The 21,596-nt window shown below is 38.7% G+C and overlaps 2 long non-coding RNA genes across 2 annotated transcripts; both read right to left on the bottom strand.

Annotated features, from left to right (window-relative positions):
- Positions 1-2,097: 2,097 nt before the first annotated feature.
- Positions 2,098-2,766, bottom strand: LOC311080824. Its single transcript, XR_014605725.1, has 2 exons — positions 2,703-2,766; positions 2,098-2,577 (listed from the first exon to the last, which is right to left on the bottom strand). It is a non-coding gene; the product is annotated as an uncharacterized lncRNA (long non-coding RNA).
- Positions 2,767-10,225: 7,459 nt separating this feature from the next.
- On the bottom strand, positions 10,226-14,430 carry LOC311081233. Its single transcript, XR_014605838.1, has 4 exons — positions 14,367-14,430; positions 13,861-14,245; positions 12,574-13,579; positions 10,226-12,448 (listed from the first exon to the last, which is right to left on the bottom strand). It is a non-coding gene; the product is annotated as an uncharacterized lncRNA (long non-coding RNA).
- Positions 14,431-21,596: the final 7,166 nt, after the last annotated feature.

Below are 21,596 nucleotides of genomic sequence, written 5' to 3'. Positions count from 1 at the left end.
GGCCTCCCGTCTTGCCGCAGTCTCCATGTCGTCATCCGCTCCACGGGCCTGGACCTCCATCCCGCCCCCGGGTCCGCCTCCGCTCCACCTCCCTCCTGAAATTTCAGAGCGTCTGGAAGCCGCTCCTTTGAGGGGGGGCTATGTAACGGTCACCAGCTGGAGTGCCCTTGAGAACCACCAGAGGGCACTCCACACCCGACTATTATCACTCTCTCACAAACTACATTTCCCATAACTCACTGCCTGGACTCATCATCACTAATTGCATTCACCTATGTCTCATCATCCTTATTAGTCTCAGCCTATTTATACCATGTTCACTCATTCACTCACTGCAAAGTTTTGTATGTTGTTGCACTGCATTTCCGAGCGTTTTCCCTGGTTTCATGTCTCTTGGTTTTTGGATTTCTTGCCTGTTCCCTGGATTACTCTTTTGCCTCTGACCCCTGCCTGTTTTGTTTGTTTGTTTATTTGTTTGTTTGGACTGCCTTCCTGTGTTTGACCCCTGCTTGTGCTGATTACGATTCTGGATTACGCTTCAAATAAAGCTGCATTTGGATCTCACCTTCGTGTCTCGGAGCAGTTCGTAACAAGTATTATGTTTCTGTGTTGGCACATTCATATTTGTCAAGTTGGCATAAAATTGCATCCTAAGAAAGCATAGAAGCAATGCATTAAAATAATTTTAGTAATTCTATCCTGAGTGGCAACAAAAGCAGAAAACAGTGACATATCAGAGTGTCCATTATAAAGAAAATAATTATTAATATTTAGTGCAAATGTACCATGATCTCAGATTGAAAAAAAAAAAAAAGAGATCAAAGGATAGGCATAATTATTTTTCTTAATTTTATTTGTTGGATCTGTTTAACTGTTAAAGCACTTCATCGTGGTTATAGCAAGTTAGTAAGATTTGGCGTTACTTTGAATATAACTGTCTGTCTGTCTGTTAATACCTACATAAACTAATAAATAATACTCTGAAGTTCATAAAGATATACATGTGTAATTTTGGGTAAGTAGCCCTTCAGCAGGCTAAATGCATAACGTTAGTTCATCCAAAAATGATAATTCTGCCGTCATTTACTCACCTTCATTTGCAAATCCTTATGGTTACTTTCCGTGGAAGACAAAGGGACATTTTTGAAGTATGTAATGGTCACTTTCTTGTCAGTGTAATGAAAGCGAATGAGTTACTGAGGCTCTCATGCTAAAAAATAACAACATAAAAAAATATATCATAAAAGTGATCTACGACTCGTCCGCTATATACATAGGCCTATAGTTATTTAGTCATATGATAGCTTTATGCGACGAACAAACCGCACTTAAAGTCGTTATAATCACTGATGAGCTTCACCTCTTGAAAGCTTTTAGTTTTAACCGCTGTCGTCCGAATCATGAGTGAATCAAATTAAAAAAGATTCATCTCGAGCGATTCATTCATGACATCGCCCCGACTCTAATGTAGCCTACGGGCCAAGGAGCGCTATGAAATAACGATTTAAATTTGGTCTCATATATAAATACAGTATGGCTTCAGAATACTTTAAATATAGTATTATATAGTAATACTGGCACATTTTATTGTGTTTTTTTGGAGCTTGACAATCACCCTTATTCACCTTAAAGAGATAGTTCACTCAAAAATATTTATAATTTACTCACCCTCATGTTGTTACAAATCTGTATGAGTTTCTTTCCTGTTTAACACAAAAAGAATGTTGAAAGAATTTGAAAGAATGTTGAAAAGCTATAAGAATGTTGGTAATTCAACTGTCTGGTAACCAACATTCTTTCAAATATCTTCTTTTGTGTTCAACAGTAGAAAGAAACTCATACATGTTTGGGACTTGAGGGTGAGTGAGTAACTATCCCTTTAATAGTCCACAATTTTACATCATCTGCTTTTTTATGTTATCTATTTTTCTAGTTTTCTATTGCCTAATCTTTTCGAATCTAGTTTTATTTGACATATGGCTTTATGTGAATGCACTTTGTTATTTTTTTTTTATAGATTAAAAGAATTTTAGTCAAATGAATATAGGCTATTCAATCAGTCTATGCAGAACACACACACACACACACACACACACAAGCAATAAAAACTGTTAAACTTTATTGTTATCAGTCTCAAAGTAGCTTTACAAACTGCTGATTTAGAACAGGTTTATTTCGCTTCATAACTGTAAAACATGGTTCCTTTGTTCAGATAACAATTTACCCTGACAGACCCATTTCGCACCGCTTTGCTACACGTGCCCAAACGATTGTCACGACTTAGGTCTCTGTCCCACACCTCCACCCTCAGGTTTTGATTTGCTCTGCAATTTGGGAAGTTGAATGTTGCTCTCCATGTAGGATTAGCAGTATTCTTGATAAATTCTGTCTGCCCCCCAAAAGTAGAGCCACACCAGACCTTGGCGTATGGATCAGGTTTGTTTCCTAAAGCGTCACCGCCGAGGTCTCTGGCATGTATGCCGAACACCCGAACAGCAGCACTGGCAGAGTCCAGCTGAGACACCAGCATCAGCACAGCCAGAGACACCAGCCGAAGATCATAAAAGACCGCCATATCTGTCAGAAAGAATACAGGTTTAATTATAGAGATGTCTGACACAAACATTGAAATGTAAAAATAATATCTCTGTCTTTAAAGTGTCAAGAAGCTGAAGTGTGATTCAGTGTTAAAGATGCCTTACCTTGCTTGTATTAGATTCAGTATATATGCTTCCCGATCCCCTCAAACCTTTTATAAAACTATACAGTCATAAAATTCTTCCAAAGGTCATCAACAGGGTTCAATAACATGCATATCTGTGTTGTTTCCGCATTGACCTAGTTACATTTGTCAAGATGCCAAGAGTGTAAATTTTTTATTCCAAGTCAAGTCAAGACACATTTATTTATAGTGCTTTTTACAATACAGACAGTTTCAAAGCAGCTTTATAGAGATAACAGGAAAATAATGCAAAAAATTTGTTTCCAGAAGAAAATAGCATCACATTCCAGCTTAAGTAAGTTCATATATGTATATATATATATATATATATATATATTTAGCCGCTCTGGAGTAAACCGTGATGTCATTGTCCAGTGGCAAGGAACCAAAACTCCATCAGTGACAGAATGGAGAAAAAAACCTTGGGAGAAACCAGATACAGTCGGGGGGCCATTTCTCCTCTGGCCAATTAACGAACAGTGTATGATTATGATTCAGGCAGCATTACAGGTCAGAAGTCAGATTGGTTTGGAACAATCAGAATATTATCCAGTTCCATCTGGTTGAAGATCGGAGTCATGTCGGCATGGGGACGAGTTTGTTGAGGATCAGTGCTGATGGCAGTCGTGTCGATGAGGCCTTCACAGGGGAGAGTCTAGTTGACACAATCTCTGCTGACACTTCAGGGATGCTTTGTGGTCGTGTCTAGGAGACTCTAGGTGCAGGTCCATCTGTTCTGGATACGGCCCGGATCCGGCTGACTACATCATGCATTGTGGTCATGTCTAGGCGCAGGTCCACCATCTGGTCTGGATACGGCCTGGATCCGGCATAATCCAAGTAAGCATAGAAGCAGTGCATTAAAATAATGTAGTTCTCAGTCCCACAAAGCTACAAAGGCAGAAAACACTGAGCCAATGATGTACAAGAGTGTCCAATATAAAGAAAATCAATAATTCTTAGAAATTAACTATTTGATGCTGTTTTATTTTTTTATTTTATTTTATTTTATTTTTAAGAAAAGTTTACATCTGACCCATAAAAAAGTAATGTGGTGCAACCATATAGAGTAAAAACGGTAACAAACCAAACTGTATTTTCCAAAATGCTTTAAACACACACATCTGCTTTTGAGTCATCTGCTGTTTTTCTCTTAAGGATCAAGTGACAGACAGAGACCTTCTTCTAGTTGGCTCATCATTTAGGGATGAATTTAAGTATACACTTCCTGTTAACTCAAAAAAAATATTTTTGCCTCTTGTTCAATTTAATTAATCAAAATAAGCTAAAGTAACCAGATTTTTTAAAAAACATTTTGTTACAGCTTAATTAAATTGTGTTCAATAAACCTAATATATTTAAAACTGAGTTTTACTTAATTACTTTGTGTGAACACTACATGAATATTTTTTGTTGGCAACTAACTGGGGAGTGGATCTATAGTTCCCAGCATGCTTTGCAAGGGACTGCTTTAGGAGGGTAAATTTAGGGTGTTAAATTGTTATTTTCTGTTTTTCAATAAATGGAAAGATGTTGTTAGTTAATTTTAGTGTTTAATGTTCAGTTAAGTTAGAAAGTTAGAGGACTTTCTGTAATGTCTTAGATTTTTGTGGTTACCATTATCCAGAAGAGTGGTCACTGTGTTTGGTCTGTGGGCACTCATTATACACTATATATGCATCAAATCTTATACTTAAACCTACATTATTAAAATTTACTGTAACAATGTAAAAACACAAGATTGGAAGTAATTGTAAAGTCAAGTTAGCTAAAATTATAATGATGGTAATTTTATTGACAGGACAAAAATTAAGCGCAGGTAATCTGACAAAATTTTCCCTCTTAGGCATTGCAAAACTTTTAAGTTCATACAAAACAATTCATTGAAAAAAAAAAAATGTTGGAAACATGTAATTCAATTTCGTGGAAAAGTTTTCCTCAATTTTATTAGTTTCGGTCAACAGCTTGTTTTTTTGAGTGTATGCTTCCTGATCGTTACAACCTTTATAAAACTATACAATCACAAAAGTCTTCCAAAGATCATCAACAGGGTTCAATCTCATGCGTATCTGTGTTGTTTCCGCATTGACCTAGTTACATTTGTCAAGATGCCAAGAGTGTAAAAATTGTATCCCAAGTAAGCATAGAAGCAGTGCATTAAAATAATAGTTCTCAGTCCTACAAAGCAACAAAGGCAGAAAACACTGAGCCAATGATGTACAAGAGTGTCCATTATAAAGAAAAACAATAATCTCTGAAATATGTAGTTTAAACGTGTTGCATTCTTAGAAATTAACCATTTGATGCTGGTTTATTTTTTTCTTCTTATTTTTTTAGTTTTATACAATCTTTAAGAAAAGTGTACATCTAATGACCCTAAAAAAGTCATGTGGTGCAACCAGTAAAACAAAAAAACAAACCGCATTTTCAAAAATGGTTTAAATATATATATATCACCATCATTCACCTTAAAGGGATAGTTCACCCAAATATTTTTATAATTTACTAACCCTCATGTTGTTCAAATCTGTATGTGTTTCTTTCTTCTGTTGAACACAAAAGAAGATATTTTAAAAGATGTTGGAAACCAGACAGTTGATGACAGGAAAACAAGTACTATGGAAGTCGATGGGTGCCGTCAACATAGTCAACTGTCTGGTAACCAACATTCTTTCAAATATCTTCTTATGTGTTCAAAAGAAGAAAGAAACTCATACATGTTTTTCTCTTAAGGATCAAGCAACAGACAGATACCTTCTTCTAGTTGGCTCATCATTTAGGGGTGAATTTAAGTATACACTACCTGATCCTCATAATCTTTATAAAACTATACAATCACAAAAATCTTCAGCAGGGTTCAAGGTCATCAACAGGGTTCAATCTCATGCGTATCTGTAGGCCTATCTGTGTTTCCGCATTGATCTAGTTTCATTTGTCAAGATGCCAAGAGTGTAATTTTTTTATCCCAAGTAAGCATAGAAGCAGTGCATTAAAATAGTAGTTCTCACTCAGTCCTGGTTTCATTTTTTATTTTATTTTTTACTTTTATACAATTTTTATGAAAAGTTAATGAGTTAAATCTATTGATCCTAAAAAAGTAATGTTTTTGCTTTCTTTTTTTTTTTTTACTTGTCTTTTTATTTCATTTTATGAAGTGCAGTCATACAGTGTCACAAATGAACTTTTTGATGGTACAGTAAGGTGTCACGGGTAAGTCCACAAACAGAATAGCAGTCCATAGATATCTTTCATCCTAACCATAATACATTTGCAAATGACCAGTAATGTTTTTTCAAAGACATGTTTGGTACTTGAGGGTGAGTAAGTAATAAAAAAGAAATAACTTGTTTATATATATATATATATATATATATATATATATATATATATATATATATATATATATATAATAAATAAAACTGTATGGTTTTCAGTTCATTTTTTTTTTTTGCTGTATGGTTGTACCACATTACTTTTTTTAGGGTCATTAGATGTAAACTTTTCTTTAAAAAATCTATAAAAAATGAATCCAGCATCTAATAGTTAATTTATAAGAATTATTAGAAGAATAATTTATAAGTTTAAACTACATATTTCAAAGATTATTGTTTTTCTTTATAATGGACAGTCTTGTACATCATTGGCTCAGTGTTTTCTGCCTTTGTTGCTTTGTAGGACTGAGAACTATTATTTTAATGCACTGCTTCTATGCTTACTTGGGATACAATTTTTACACTCTTGGCATCTTGACAAATGTAACTAGGTCAATGCGGAAACAACACAGATACGCATGAGATTGAACCCTGTTGATGACCTTTGGAAGACTTTTATGACTGTATAGTTTTATAAAGGTTGAGGGGATCAGGAAGCATACATACTGAATCTAATACAAGCAAGGTAAGGCATCTTTAACACTGAATCACACTTCAGCTTCTTGACACTTTAAAGACAGAGATATTATTTTTACATTTCAATGTTTGTGTCAGACATCTCTATAATTGAACCTGTATTCTTTCGGACAGATATGGCGGTCTTTTATGATCTTCGGCTGGTGTCTCTGGCTGTGCTGATGCTGGCGTCTCAGCTGGACTCTGCCAGTGCTGCTGTTCGGGTGTTTGGTTTATATGCCAGAGGCCTCACCGGTGACGCTGCTGGAAACCCTCCCGATCCATACCTCAAGGTCTGGTGTGGATCTTCTTTTGGGGGGCAGACATCATTTATCAAGAATACTGCTAATCCTATTTGGAATGTAGAATTCTACTTCCCAAATTGCAGAGCAAATCAAAACCTGAAGATGGAGGTGTGGGATAAAGACCTGAAATATGATGATCATTTGGGCACGTGTAGCAAACTGGTACGAAATGGGTCTGTCAGGGATTATTGTCATCTGAAAAAAGGAACCATGTTTTACAGGTATGAAGCGAAATAAACCTGTTCTAAATCAGCAGTTTGTAAAGCTACTTTGAGACTTAAAACAATAAAGTTGAACCGTTTCTATTGCTTGTGTGTGTTCTGCATTGACTGATTGAATAGCCTATATTCATTTGACTAAAATGCTTTTAATCTATTGACAAAGAAAAAAAAAATCACAATTCACAATATTACACTAATAAAGCCATATATCAAATAAAACTAGATTCAGTGTGAATTGAGAAGCAGAGGCAACTAATACTTGAGACTTCAGTGATAAGCTGATTCAGAATCACCTCTCACCTCAAGTGTTTGTCATATCAACCTTGCTTCTCTTCCTGCTCACAGATTTATTTCCCAAATGCAGCATGTGACAAATTCCCCCATTAGTGCAAATCACACATTTTATTCTTATAAAGATTAGCATTTTGCACAAGTATTTCTGGCTTAGAATGGGTATTGTATACTTAAATTCATCCCTAAATGATGAGCCAACTAGAAGGTCTCTGTCTGTTGCTTGATCCTTAAGAGTAAACAGCAGATGACTTAAAAATGTGGACTATTAAAGGGATAGTTCACCCAAAAATTATGTTTTTTTTAGTACTTACTCACCCTCAAGTACCAAACATGTATGAGTTTCTTTCTTCTGTTGAACACAAAAGAGGATATTTGAAAGAATGTTGGTTACCAGACAGTTGACGGCACCCATAGACTTCCATAGTATGTGTTGTGACTCGTGAGTGCAGGTAGCCTACTTTTTATTTCAGCAAACTTTTTATTTAAGCAAATAGAGCATTTTATTATAGCAATGTCAGCAGAGGGTAGATTTTAGAACACTCTAAAAACTGCTGGGTTGTGTTAACCCAATTTTGGGTCAAATATGGTCTCACTCAACGTTGGGTTAAAATTTCAATTTAAAAATGGACAAACCCAGCCGTTGGTTTACATTTTTAATGTAACCAATGCAATTTGTCCATTTTTAAATTGCATTTTTGTCCATTTTTGATTTTGTCCAAAATGCAATTTGTCCATTTTTAAATTGCATTTTTTAACCCAACGTTGGGTGAGACCATATTTGACCCAAAATTGGGTTAACACAACCCAGCAGTTTTTAGAGTGAACAAATAAGGCAAAACACACAGTGTGTTCAATGCTGTTGTACTTTATTACCACTGAGCTTCTTACAAAGGATGTTTGTCTCAAAACAGCTTTACAAAGTGCTGAGTTTGAGCAGATTTATATCACATCGTAGATGAAACTCACAGTTCCTTTCTCGCCAACAGAAAATTTAACATTTTGGTTAGACCCTTCTCCCACCTTTCCCTCATAAAAGCCCAATTTATCGTCATAGCTCACGTCTTTGTCCCACACTTGCACCTCTAATTTGTGACCGGATGCACAATCTGAGAATTGAAACACTTCTTTAGACCAATCAGGTTCAGTATTAGCCCGGATAGTGTCTGTTTTCCTATAATCGTTACCGCACCACATCTTGACGTATGGATCGGGTTTGTTTCCAAAATCACCAGAAAGTTTTTCGCCCCGTAAATTTTTCAAATGTACAGCAGCACTGGCAGAGTCCAGCTGAGACGCCAGCATCAGCACAGCCAGAGACACCAGCCGAAGACCATAAAAGACCGCCATATCTGTCCGAAAGAATATTTTTTCAATTATAACGAAGATTTAACAAATATTTGAACAAATATCAAATTGCTCACCCTCATGTCGAAATCTGCGACTTTCTTCTGAAGACAAGGAATTTCTGAAGAATATCTCGGTTGTTTTAAATACAATGGACGTGAATGTGGACTGGGTGGTATGGAGCTTATAATATGACAAAATGATTTGAATTTGAATTGTGTAAATTTGAATTATAACTGACAAGTGTAATTAACAAAATTGAATTTTATGTAGAATTTTAAATAGTTCTGAATTTGATTTCTTTAAAAGAATATTGAACATTTGAAATTTAACGAAATTCAAATGTTTTTATGGCTGAATTTTAGACATGCATTTTCAAACAGCTATTTTTTTGTTCTGAATTTTTAGACTGCAGATATATTTAGTTTTAAAAATACAGATTCAAGTGTTCAAGATGAAGAAAAAATTCGGAAATTTCAAATTCAGTTTTCTAACATTCAAACCAAGGAAAATTCAGATAGTACATAAAGTACTGAAAGCATCAAAAGAATCATTTTTAATTGTGTTTTTGGTCGTTTTGAAGCATTATTCACTTCACCTTTATTGTTCCGAGGAAGAAAGTCATTGTTTTTTCCCCTCTAGGAGCAAAAAAGACCTAGGCTACTAGCTGACTCATTTAGTATTTTGTACATTTGATTTACACTACCCTTTCTATATAGCATAAAAACTAATGAAATGCTTGTTTACACAAGTATCAAAAGTTTATGTGGTGTGATGTGCATTTCAATGAGGAATTTATCACTCACCGCAAGTGCGAGCAGGAAAAGTAAAAATATGGCACACACTGAGAATGAGAGGTGATTGTGGATAAATATACCAGAGTTGAAGTCCAGATGACAAACTGTATATGACAAAAAAAAAAAAATTAATACACAGAAATATTGAAATGTGAACACAATGTCCTTATGTTAAAATAAGCACACAATAATTAAAGTCACACAATTAATTACATATGAGGAAAATGTTTTCTCAATCTTGTAGCCAATAAACATTGAAATATGAAACTGATTAGGCTAAACTGTAGAATACTATGCACATACGTTTAAAGCACTGTTCTGATGACATTCTTTTTGGACATAGGTCTACAGCCTACTTCAAGAATAATTTTTTTTTTTTTTGCAGATTAAGTTATACATTTGCCATCATCATCAGTGTCATAATATGTCTTTGTTTTGCATTTAGTGATGTTTCCACATTATATTCGTCATCATGTAAAATCTGTTTTAGATTTACAGCTGAAATCACTGTAAATAAACTGGATCAATAGATTAATTGATTCATGAGTGATGAATGATTTATTCACAACAAATGTTTTGTTTGTTTTATTGCCTATTTAGAACTTGCCAGTTCCAGGGATCATTCAAATTTCCACAGAAATAAAAAAAACAATCATCAAAGGAGCAAGAGACCTTTTATTGTAAATGGCTTATCAATTATGTACATTTGATGTATACTACACTTTCTATAGCATAAAATGTAGAGTAAAATACTCATGTTTACAAGTATGAAAAGTGTTATGTGGCGTGATGTGTAGGTTATGGGGAATTTATCACTTGCACCAATCTGTGAGAAGAGAAGCAGGGCTATATGGTAAAACCATTTAATGAATTGCAAAAATTAAAACTAGATTCAGAGTGAACTGAGAAGCAGAGACAACTTTGATTTATGACTTTCATTTGTATTTTTATGTTCTTGTTAATAAAAGCATTTCACTAAAGAAGAAAAGTATGTTAGCTGTAGATTTAAATGAACATATTACAGTTTTTTTCAATTGTTTACACGCAATTTTGAAAACCGGGTTCTTTTTTTCAAAACAGAATCACAATTATCCAAACACCACACTCAATTTGCATAATTCCTAGATTGTTTGCAAAATGACACACTTCAGTCAAAACATACACACTTCAGTCAAAACATATACACATATTTGTGAAAATGCTATTAGTTTTCATTTAACCAACACAGTCCTCAATGATCAGACACTATTGCAGCCAGTTTCACACTGCTGTGATAAATATAAAACACATTTGTAAAAAAACTAATTTTAGGAAATAGCATGTGCTAGATTTTTGGCCAGACATTGTTATGTAAGGGATAATTTAGATGACAAAAAAAAAATAAAAATAGTGACATACCCACAACATTCTTCATGATTAGTTTGAGATATAGGGAGAATGTACACAAATAGGCCTACTATAAACTTACAAAGCACTGCACAACACTGATGCTGCAGACTGAATATTTCAAGTATTTATTTCAATACTTACACAGTATTTCTTACCATAATCAGTTACAGTAATCAACCAACAATGAAATCAATGAAACAAATAAAATCTGTAGACAAATAAAAATTACTGCATGAAGTACATACACTTTGACTCTGAAGAAAAACTACTGTAAAAGCAACAAGAATATTGTAACTATTCATCATCTCTCCGTCTGGCTGGATCAGGCCATAAGATTTCATCCACATCACAGGCTATGTCTTCAATGGCATAAGTCCTTCCCTACCTCTTCCTCTACCTCCTTCTCCTCTTCCTCTACCTGGGCCTCTTCCTCTATCTCCTTCTCCTCTTCCTCTATCTCCTTCTTCTCCTCTTCCTCTATCTCCTTCTTCTCCTCTTCCTCTACCTGGACCTCTTCCTCTACCTCCTTCTCCTTCTCCTCTTCCTCTACCTCCTTCATCTCCTCTTTGAGCTCCCCCTCTCATTCTCACTCTTCTTCTTTTTCTTCTAGCTCCTTCCATTTTTGTTGAAGACAGGTGAACTCACCTGCTGCCTTTTATAGCACACCTGAGTGCTGCGTTTTCAAATTAGCACATGTGTGCTTCCACACCTGGTGGTTGTGTTTATCCAATTCGTTCATTAGTGTTGTCATTGGCAATCCGGGGCTTTGTAATGACAAGGAAGTAACCTCACAATCCTTAACTGTGTCTAAGGTGTGAAAATGTGTGTAGAGTTTTACAAATCACTGTGTGTAATGTTTTGCAAAAAGGGTGAAGCAGATATTGTGTGTAATGTTGTGCAAATCTGTGGAGGTGTTTTGCTCCTTGGAGTAGAATTTTGCAAATTGTGTGGAAATTTTTATTTTAGTGTGTAAACAATCGTAAAAAACTGTAATGCAAAACATACACGTTATATTGCATATTGCTAAACTTTATTCCTATCAGGCTAGTTACAGTGTTTCAAAGCTGTTTAGAAAAGGTTTATTGTTTCAACTCGTATTTGTAAAACAGACTTCCGCTGTCCAGATAACAAATAAAGGAGAAAGTCCCATTTTGCACCTGTTTGCTACACGTGCCCAAGTGATCATCAAAATTCAGGTCTTTGTCCCACACCTCCAGCTTCAGGTATTCATATGGATTGCAGTTTGGGAAGTTGAACTGTGCAGACCATGTAGGTCTATTGTTATCCTTGTGAAATTCTGTCTGCCCCCCAAAAGAAGATCCACACCAGACCTTGACGTATGGATCGGGAAAGTTTCCAAAAGGATCACCGGTGAGATCTCTGGCATGTAAGCCAAACACCCGAACAGCAGCACTGGCAGAGTCCAGCTGAGACGCCAGCATCAGCACAGCCAGAGACACCAGCCGAAGATCATAAAAGACCGCCATATCTGTCCGAAAGAATACAGGTTTAATTATAGAGATGTCTGACACAAATATTGAAATGTAAAAATAATATCTCTGTCTTTAAAGTGTCAAGAAGCTGAAGTGTGATTCAGTGTTAAAGATGCCTTACCTTGCTTGTATTAGATTCAGTATGTGTAATTCCTGATCCCCACAACCTTTATATAAAACTGTCCAATCAAAAAAAAAATTCCAAAGGTCATCAACAGGTGGATCAGTAACCTGCGTATCTGTGTTGTTTTCACATTGACCTAGTTACATTTGTTAAGATGCCAACAGTGTAAAAATTGTATCCCAAGTAAGCATAGAAGCAGTGCATTAAAATAATAGTTCTCAGTATTTTTTTTTTTTTTTTTAGTTTTCAGGCGAGCCGTCTACAGGTAATCTGTGCCACACGTTCACAGAAAGCACACTAAGCAGAATGTAACCAGCTGTAATCTAAGTCCTTTCAGTAGTTAAGGTGATGAGAGCATCTCCGCTATGCTTTGTACCCCAAATAAAATGCTCTTGTTTCTGGTGAATCAGGACTGTTCTCTTTTCATCTGCACAGTCGAATGTGCAAAACGTGAAACTAGAAAGTAGTCTGACGTTGCAGGTCTAATGCAGTTAATAGTATTTAGAATAAACCAAAGCATTTACAAGAGTGATTTGACCGACTGCTACAAATCTGCCATAAAACCGAAGGCCGTTGCCAAGAGTACAGTGACGTGAGAACTTATATGGGCAGTGTGAGTTAAAAAGAAGAGGTTTGATGAGAAATCAGCGAGTATTACTCTTCAACAGTGCTGCTTTGGCAGAGAGTTGCGCTCTTGTGTCAGTGAGGGTTGCTAACTGTCTTTTCTCACCTTTCTGGTCCTTTTCTCGCTCGTGAAGTTACACTTGCTGTCACATCTGTTGCTAAATGAGTTAAACGCGCCTGTCCACGCTCACCGGAGAGGGTTTGACACTGGATGGTGTCAAAACCAATTAAGCAGCGCTGCAAAAACATCTAAGCTATTGGAGGTTCTGAAATACTTACAACATACTGTCCCATGCCTACTAACTTCCCTCATCCTGCGTTTCTATCTGAGCCGATGCCTCACCTTCACAAGAACTGCTCATGCCGTTTAAGAATCCGTCTGTAAAATAAAGACACCGTGGTTATGCTAGGAAGGGTGCACTGATGATAGGCACACTTACGCTTTGCATACTTAGACCGATCGAAGTTTCTAAAAAACTCAAGCCTCAAGTACTTTCACAGCCTTTGAATGTGATATAATGGCTGGATCATGTATTTGTACACTTTATATAAGAAGCTTTTTGCAACTCTGCCTAAAGGCTAGGACTGTGCCATCAAATGGGTTCAGACGTATGGCCAATTCAAAACGACACCTCGTTTACGCAATATATTAATATTCACCCTCTGTGAAGTCCAAAGACCCAGAGAGAAAGCCCCATATTCAACCTTTGTGGTACACGTGCTCAAGTGATCATCAAAAATTAGGTCTTTGTCCCACTCCCACACCTCCAGCTTCAGGTTGTCATATCGATTGCAGTTTGGGAAGTTGAACTTTGCGGACCCCATGTAGGATTATTGTTATCATTGTGAAATGATGTCTGCCCCCCAAAAGTAGAGCCACACCAGACCTTGGCGTATGGATCGGGACAGTTTCCAAAAGCGTCACTGTCAAGGTCTCTGGCATGTAAGCCAAACACCCGAACAGCAGCACTGGCAGAGTCCAGCTGAGACGCCAGCATCAGCACAGCCAGAGACACCAGCCGAAGATCATAAAAGACTGCCATATCTGTCAGAAAGAATACAGGTTCAATTATAGAGATGTCTGACACAAATATTGAAAAGTAAAAACAATGTGTCTTAAAAGTGTCAAGAAGCTGAAGTGTGATTCAGTGTTAAAGATGCCTTACCTTGCTTGTATTAGATTCAGTATGTATAATTCCTGATCCCCACAACCTTTATATAAAACTGTCCAATCAATAGAAGTCTTCCAAATATCAACAGGGTTCAATAGCATGCGTATCTGTGTTGTTTTCACATTGACCCAGTTACATTTGTTAAGATACCAAGAGTGTAAAAATTGTATCCCAAGTAAGCATAGAAGCAGTGCATTAAAATAATAGTTCTCAGTCCTACAAAGCAACAAAGGCAGAAAACACTGAGCCAATGATGTACAAGACTTATTAAGAAACTCAATAATCTTTTGAAATATCTTATCGATAAAATATTTTAAATGTGCTGCATTCTTAGAAATTAACTATTTAATGCTGGTTTAATTTTTTCTTTTTACTTTTATAAATTTTTTAAAAACCGTATTTTCAAAAATGCTTTATATATATACACTCACCTAAAGGATTATTAGGAACACCATACTAATACTGTGTTTGACCACCTTCAGAACTGCCTTAATTCTACGTGGCATTGATTCAACAAGGTGCTGAAAGCATTCTTTAGAAATGTTGGCCCATATTGATATAGCATCTTGCAGTTGATGGAGATTTGTGGGATGCACATCCAGGGCACGAAGCTCCCGTTCCACCACATCCCAAAGATGCTCTATTGGGTTGATATCTGGTGACTGTGGGGGCCATTTTAGTACAGTGAACTCATTGTCATGTTCAAGAAACCAATTTTAAATGATTCGAGCATTGTGACATGGTGCATTATCCTGCTGGAAGTAGCCATCAGAGGATGGGTACATGGTGGTCATAAAGGGATGGACATGGTCAGAAACAATGCTCAGGTAGGCCGTGGCATTTAAACAATGCCCAATTGGCACTAAGGGGCCTAAAGTGTGCCAAGAAAACATCCCACACACCATTACACCACCACCACCAGCCTGCACAGTGGTAACAAGGCATGATGGATCCATGTTCTCATTCTGTTTACGCCAAATTCTGACTCTACCATCTGAATGTCTCAACAGAAATCGAGACTCATCAGACCAGGCAACATTGTCTTCAACTGTCCAATTTTGGTGAGCTCGTGCAAATTGTAGCCTCTTTTTCCTATTTGTAGTGGAGATGAGTGGTACCCGGTGGGGTCTTCTGCTGTTGTAGCCCATCCGCCTCAAGGTTGTGCGTGTTGTGGCTTCACAAATGCTTTGCTGCATACCTCGGTTGTAATGAGTGGTTATTTCAGTCAAAGTTGCTCTTCTATCAGCTTGAATCAGTCGGCCCATTCTCCTCTGACTTCTAGCATCAACAAGGCATTTTCGCCCACAGGACTGCCACATACTGGATGTTTTTCCCTTTTCACACCATTCTTTGTAAACCCTAGAAATGGTTGTGCGTGAAATCCCAGTAACTGAGCAGATTGTGAAATACTCAGACCGGCCCGTCTGGCACCAACAACCATGCCACGCTCAAAATTGCTTAAATCACCTTTCTTTCCCATTTTGACATTCAGTTTGGAGTTCAGGAGATTGTCTTGACCAGGACCACACCCCTAAATGCATTGAAGCAACTGCCATGTGATTGGTTGATTAGATAATTGCATTAACGAGAAATTGAACAGGTGTTCCTATTAATCCTTTGGGTGAGTGTATATATATATATATATATATATATATATATATATATATATATATATATTTGGTTGGACCACATTTAATTTGGTAGACAAAAGCCTTTTAAATATCAATAAGCAGTGAAGAAGTTGTGTATATTTACATGGCCATGGGTGTTTGTAACAATTAAAAAGGATATGGAAACTGCAATTGCCTCAATTCATTGATGCTGGTCCAATTCAGAATCCAATGTTTTACCAATATGAAGAAGAGGGTCTTATCTCAAGGAAAAGAAATGTACTGCATGTACACATCTGGAAGGACGAGGCACAGAGTGCATGTGCACACATGGTGTCATTCACACCTTTATCATATATATGCAAATAACACTCAATATGTCCTGAAATGGTAGGGTGCAGTGTTGTATAAAGTATCAATACACTATTTTATCCCAAAAAAACAACAAAACTTACCATTCTCTTTGTACATCAGACGCAGATTTGCTAGTATGAACAAATAATTATTGGACATTCATGACATATTAAAGGTAGGCACAAATAACACTCTGAAATGGATCACTGATAATACAGATTGCAGAGTTTAGTAGCTCATGAGAGACATAATAAAGTAACTGAAATTAAATGCACTTACAGTATGTATCAAAAGTATGTCATCAGCTCTATTGCTCTAAACTGCATGATAACTAATCCAGGATCCAGAATAAATTGATAAGAAGCAAACTTGATTTATTTAAATGACTTTTATTAAGTTTACAAATAAGGTAACAAATGCTGTTTTATTGGAGCGCAAAGCGCAATATGAAGCTTGAACATCCTATACTTAGTGCAAAACAGACAGTTAAACATTGCAGATGATTCCCTACTTGTTTTTGTTTGGTTTTCATTTTAAGGATTTTTTTTTAACATTTTGTACAATGTTAAATATCATACGGAGAAAAAAAAAAACACTTAATGAAAGTCACCAGAAGAAAATCTAGAGACTCAAAAGACAGCAAAACAAGCGGATCAGATTGCAGTAAAAAACAAAATAACTTAATGACAGGTCAGTAGCATTAAGTAAACATTGTTCTGTTGTATTTCTTTCCACAGGAGAGCGACTAGAAAGGAGGGTTTCATTCAATAAGATCCTTTTTGAGTGAGTTTGTGTGCATTTTTTTCCGTGTAACTGAAGTATCATGCAAAAATAAAAATAAAAATTGTTATAATCACAATGTGTATCGATACTGAATGGCTCATTGGCACATCAGCATGCTACAAACACAATTTCTTTCAAAGTAAAGTGAATGATAAAGAAAAAAAGAGGTTTTTGTATTTTTCAAGGTGCTGTTATCATTTACATCAGAGGTCAGAGGTGAATCTCATTTAAATGTTGATGGTCCTGCACTGCAGTTACATTAGCGCCCTCTACAGTCGAACAGGACGACCTGTTTCTTACAGCGAGAGCAAATTAACACTTGTATCTGGGACAGGGACATGGCACTCAGAACGTAGTATTACAGATTTCATCAGTCTGAACACTGAGCGGTTGGGACCTCTTAAAGACCTTTTGATGTGTTCACAGTTTGAACGAACTGAACGACGTAAAGTGGGTAAAAAACGAGCCGTCTACAGGTAAAGCGTTGTGTACAAAGCAAAAGGTAAAACAATCGTATTTTAAATATAGAGAGCCAGTTGAGAATCTACACTGTACAGTTGACCTAAAGTGACGTTCCTGTGCCACACGTTTCACAGAAAGCACACTAAGCAGAATGTAACCAGCTGTAATCTAAGTCCTTTCAGTAGTTAAGGTGATGAGAGCATCTCCGCTATGCTTTGTACCCCAAATAAAATGCTCTTGTTTCTGGTGAATCAGGACTGTTCTCTTTTCATCTGCACAGTCGAATGTGCAAAACGTGAAACTAAAAAGTAGTCTGACGTTGCAGGTCTAATGCAGTTAATAGTATTTAGAATAGACCAAAGCATTTACAAGAGTGATTTGACCGACTGCTACAAAGAGAGAGAGAGAGATAGAGAGAGAGAGAGAGAGATTTTAACAAAACTTTTATTACAAGACAGTATACAAGACATTACCTAGTATTTACCATAGACTTCTACCCCAAAGTATATAAGTACAAAAAAAAACAACTCACAGCACAAAAATCAATTCACCCTCAAAAACAGAGCACAAAGCCCCCTTGTAGCACCAAATACATTCAAATGTAACAAAATCATCAATAGACTTATAATATAAAACATCTACCATAACTCTTGACTTCACCAAGTTAAAAAACAAGGCAACCATATTCTGATTTAGATTCTGTTCTATTTTCTTTTTCCTACTTAAATAAATGGCCAGTTTTGCTTGGCCTAGAACAAAAATCTTTTTCCTCACATTTGTACCCCAAAATAAACGTCTCCAGAGAAAAGGTCTCATTGCACCTCATAAACACATTGCTTACAACTTGTAGGTTGTAGTCTACAACAATTCATGAACACATGACAAATGGTTTCTCTAATAGTGCAAAAAGGACAACCAGAGTCAACCTCAGGGTTTAAAACTGAAACAAAAGCGTTAACCGCAACAGCGCCATGAATGATCTACCATTGCAAATCACCTGTTCTCTTGGTCAACGGTGGTTTATACAAAGATCTCCACTCAGGCTTTACGCCTTCAACCAGTTTAAAAACATCACGCCAGGGAGTATCAACTCTAAGACATTTTTGCTAAACACCAAAACACAAGACCTGTACAAAGATTTACCAGCACTTAAAAAAAAGTCTTTACACAGAGATGCAGAATTTTTAAAAAAAGGGGAAATAATCCCTTCAACATTTATAGACAAAGATAAACAAGGAAAAGAGTCTCTGGGATTTGCAACACAAGAACCTTCACAATATTCTGTTAACAATTCCATTTCAGTTGTTTCAAGAGCAGCTTTCCATTTCATGAGCAACTGGGTAACCATACGAATAGACCTGATTCCCAAGTGTTGAGCTAGAGCTACTTCATCCTTGAAGTCCGGCCCTACAATGTTCAATAGCTGACTCAGAGTGATAACGCCATGTCCCACCAGCACCCTATTGAGTCCAGGAAAAAAGGAACTGTCCGTTAAATCCAACCGAGCGCCATAGATTAAAGGCTCCTCCAGTAACCAGAAAAGAGAAGGTGAGTTCTCTTACGAGAGGTTCTCTCGTATTGCGTAAGTTGCTTACGCTACGGGAAAGTCTTCTTTCTTCGAGATCTGAAGCCAAAGATTATCCTTAATTTTGTATTCATTGTCAACGCAGTGCGGCAGCCGGCAGACCAAGGCAGGCTGTATAAGCGTGCTCATTGGCTGCTCGGCGGCAACTGCTTAAGCCTATCAGTGAGCCTCGTGAAACGTGGCCTCCAATGAGGGCGCTTCGCGCCCTCCACACCCTTCTAACCGTCAAGATGGGTGTGGCCAGAGTGTATATAACGAAGGCTCACAGGCTGAATATCTGATTTTCTTGTCTTCAGCGAAGCTCTTCGCATCGCTGGATCTTGAGAGCCTTCGCCGTTGAAACCAGCGACCAAGCAAGCTTAGGACAGCGCCTGAAGAAGCCGGCCGCCTTCGCCGCCTTCAGCCATCCGTGCCTGCTACGCTATCCGGCGACGTATCCTTTTCTACTGCTGTGTGTGTTCGCCCTGCGACACACGCTTTCTCTCACTCTAAAAGAGCACGGGGCGTTTTTCTCAAAATGCCCCGTTTTTCCTGCGGCTCGTGCCGCGCCCCGCTCAGCAACGGAGACCGCCACATCATCTGCGCTCTCTGCCTGGGCCGCGAGCACGCCGCCACTGCACTCTCTACGGGCGGCTGCCCTGAGTGCAAGGAACTTTCAATGTCGACCCTGCGGGCTCGACTTGAAGTTTTTAACCAAGATGTCGCTCCGCCTGTCCCTGCTGGGCCGCGCAAGAAAAAGCGCCGCTCACAGCGACCACCGGAGACCGACGAGGCGCTTAGAAGCTCGCCGGAACCTCTCCCTCGAGCTTCTCTCTCGCCTTCCCCGCCCCCCCTACCGGTCGCGCAGCCACCGGCTCCCGCCCGCGCCGCCGCCGCTTCAGGGGATGAGGCGGACGAGTTTGATGAACGCGCTGACAGCTGTTCCATCCTGGCCTCTGACAGCGAGGAATGGTCTACTGCCTCCTCTTCAGTCCAGGATTCGGGCCGTACTCGAGCGGGCGAGGACGCGGAGCTTTTACGCTTCCTCACGCGGGCTGTTGAACAGCTGGGCCTTGATTGGTCTCCTCCTAAGGAGCCAGCACCGAACAGGCTCGACGGCTGCTTCCTTCATCACCGCCGCCGACAGCCAGTGTCCAGAACCGCGCCCTTCCTGCCTGAGCTTCACAGCGAGCTCTCTAAATCGTGGAATGCTCCATTCTCCGCGAGAGTTTCTTCACACGCCTCATCGACGCTCTCACAGGTTGACGGCGCCGCTGAGAAGGGGTACAATGCTATTCCCCCCGTGGAAGAGGCGGTCGCAGCGCACCTTTGCCCGCCCTCTGGTTGGCGCTCAAAGGCTGCCCTCCCATCCAAGGCTTGCAGGACCACATCAGCCCTCGTCGGCCGCGCTTTCACCGCCGCCGGACAGGCTGCATCTGCACTCCACTCTATGGCCGTACTGCAGATTCTCCAAGCTAACCTCCTCCGTGATTTGGACGAGAAAGGTTTGGAGTCTGCTTCCATCACGGATTTAAGGAGCGCAACGGACCTTTCCCTTCGCGCCACGAAATCCGCTGCCCAGGCCGTTGGACGGTGCATGGCCTCTCTGACTGTTACAGAGAGGCATCTCTGGCTCACGCTCGCTGACATGAGGGAGTCTGAGCGCGCGGTGTTCCTTAACGCCCCCCTCTCCCCCACCGGCCTGTTTGGCCCAGCGGTAAACGGGGAAATAATCCCTTCAACATTTATAGACAAAGATAAACAAGGAAAAGAGTCTCTGGGATTTGCAACACAAGAACCTTCACAATATTCTGTTAACAATTCCATTTCAGTTGTTTCAAGAGCAGCTTTCCATTTCATGAGCAACTGGGTAACCATACGAATAGACCTGATTCCCAAGTGTTGAGCTAGAGCTACTTCATCCTTGAAGTCCGGCCCTACAATGTTCAATAGCTGACTCAGAGTGATAACGTCATGTCCCACCAGCACCCTATTGAGTCCAGGAAAAAAGGAACTGTCCGTTAAATCCAACCGAGCGCCATAGATTAAAGGCTCCTCCAGTAACCAGAAAAGAGAAGGTGAGTTCTCTTACGAGAGGTTCTCTCGTATTGCGTAAGTTGCTTACGCTACGGGAAAGTCTTCTTTCTTCGAGATCTGAAGCCAAAAATTATCCTTAATTTTGTATTCATTGTCAACGCAGTGCGGCAGCCGGCAGACCAAGGCAGGCTGTATAAGCGTGCTCATTGGCTACTCGGCGGCAACTGCTTAAGCCTATCAGTGAGCCTCGTGAAACATGGCCTCCAATGAGGGCGCTTCGCGCCCTCCACACCCTTCTAACCGTCAAGATGGGTGTGGCCAGAGTGTATATAACGAAGGCTCACAGGCTGAATATCTGATTTTCTTGTCTTCAGCGAAGCTCTTCGCATCGCTGGATCTTGAGAGCCTTCGCCG

The sequence above is a fragment of the Abramis brama genome (genome assembly GCF_963993115.1).
Source record: "Abramis brama genome assembly, chromosome: 4".
Lineage (NCBI taxonomy): Eukaryota > Metazoa > Chordata > Actinopteri > Cypriniformes > Leuciscidae > Abramis > Abramis brama.
The sequence above is the reverse complement of the archived record's forward strand: the minus strand, read 5'-3'. Positions and strand labels throughout refer to the sequence as shown.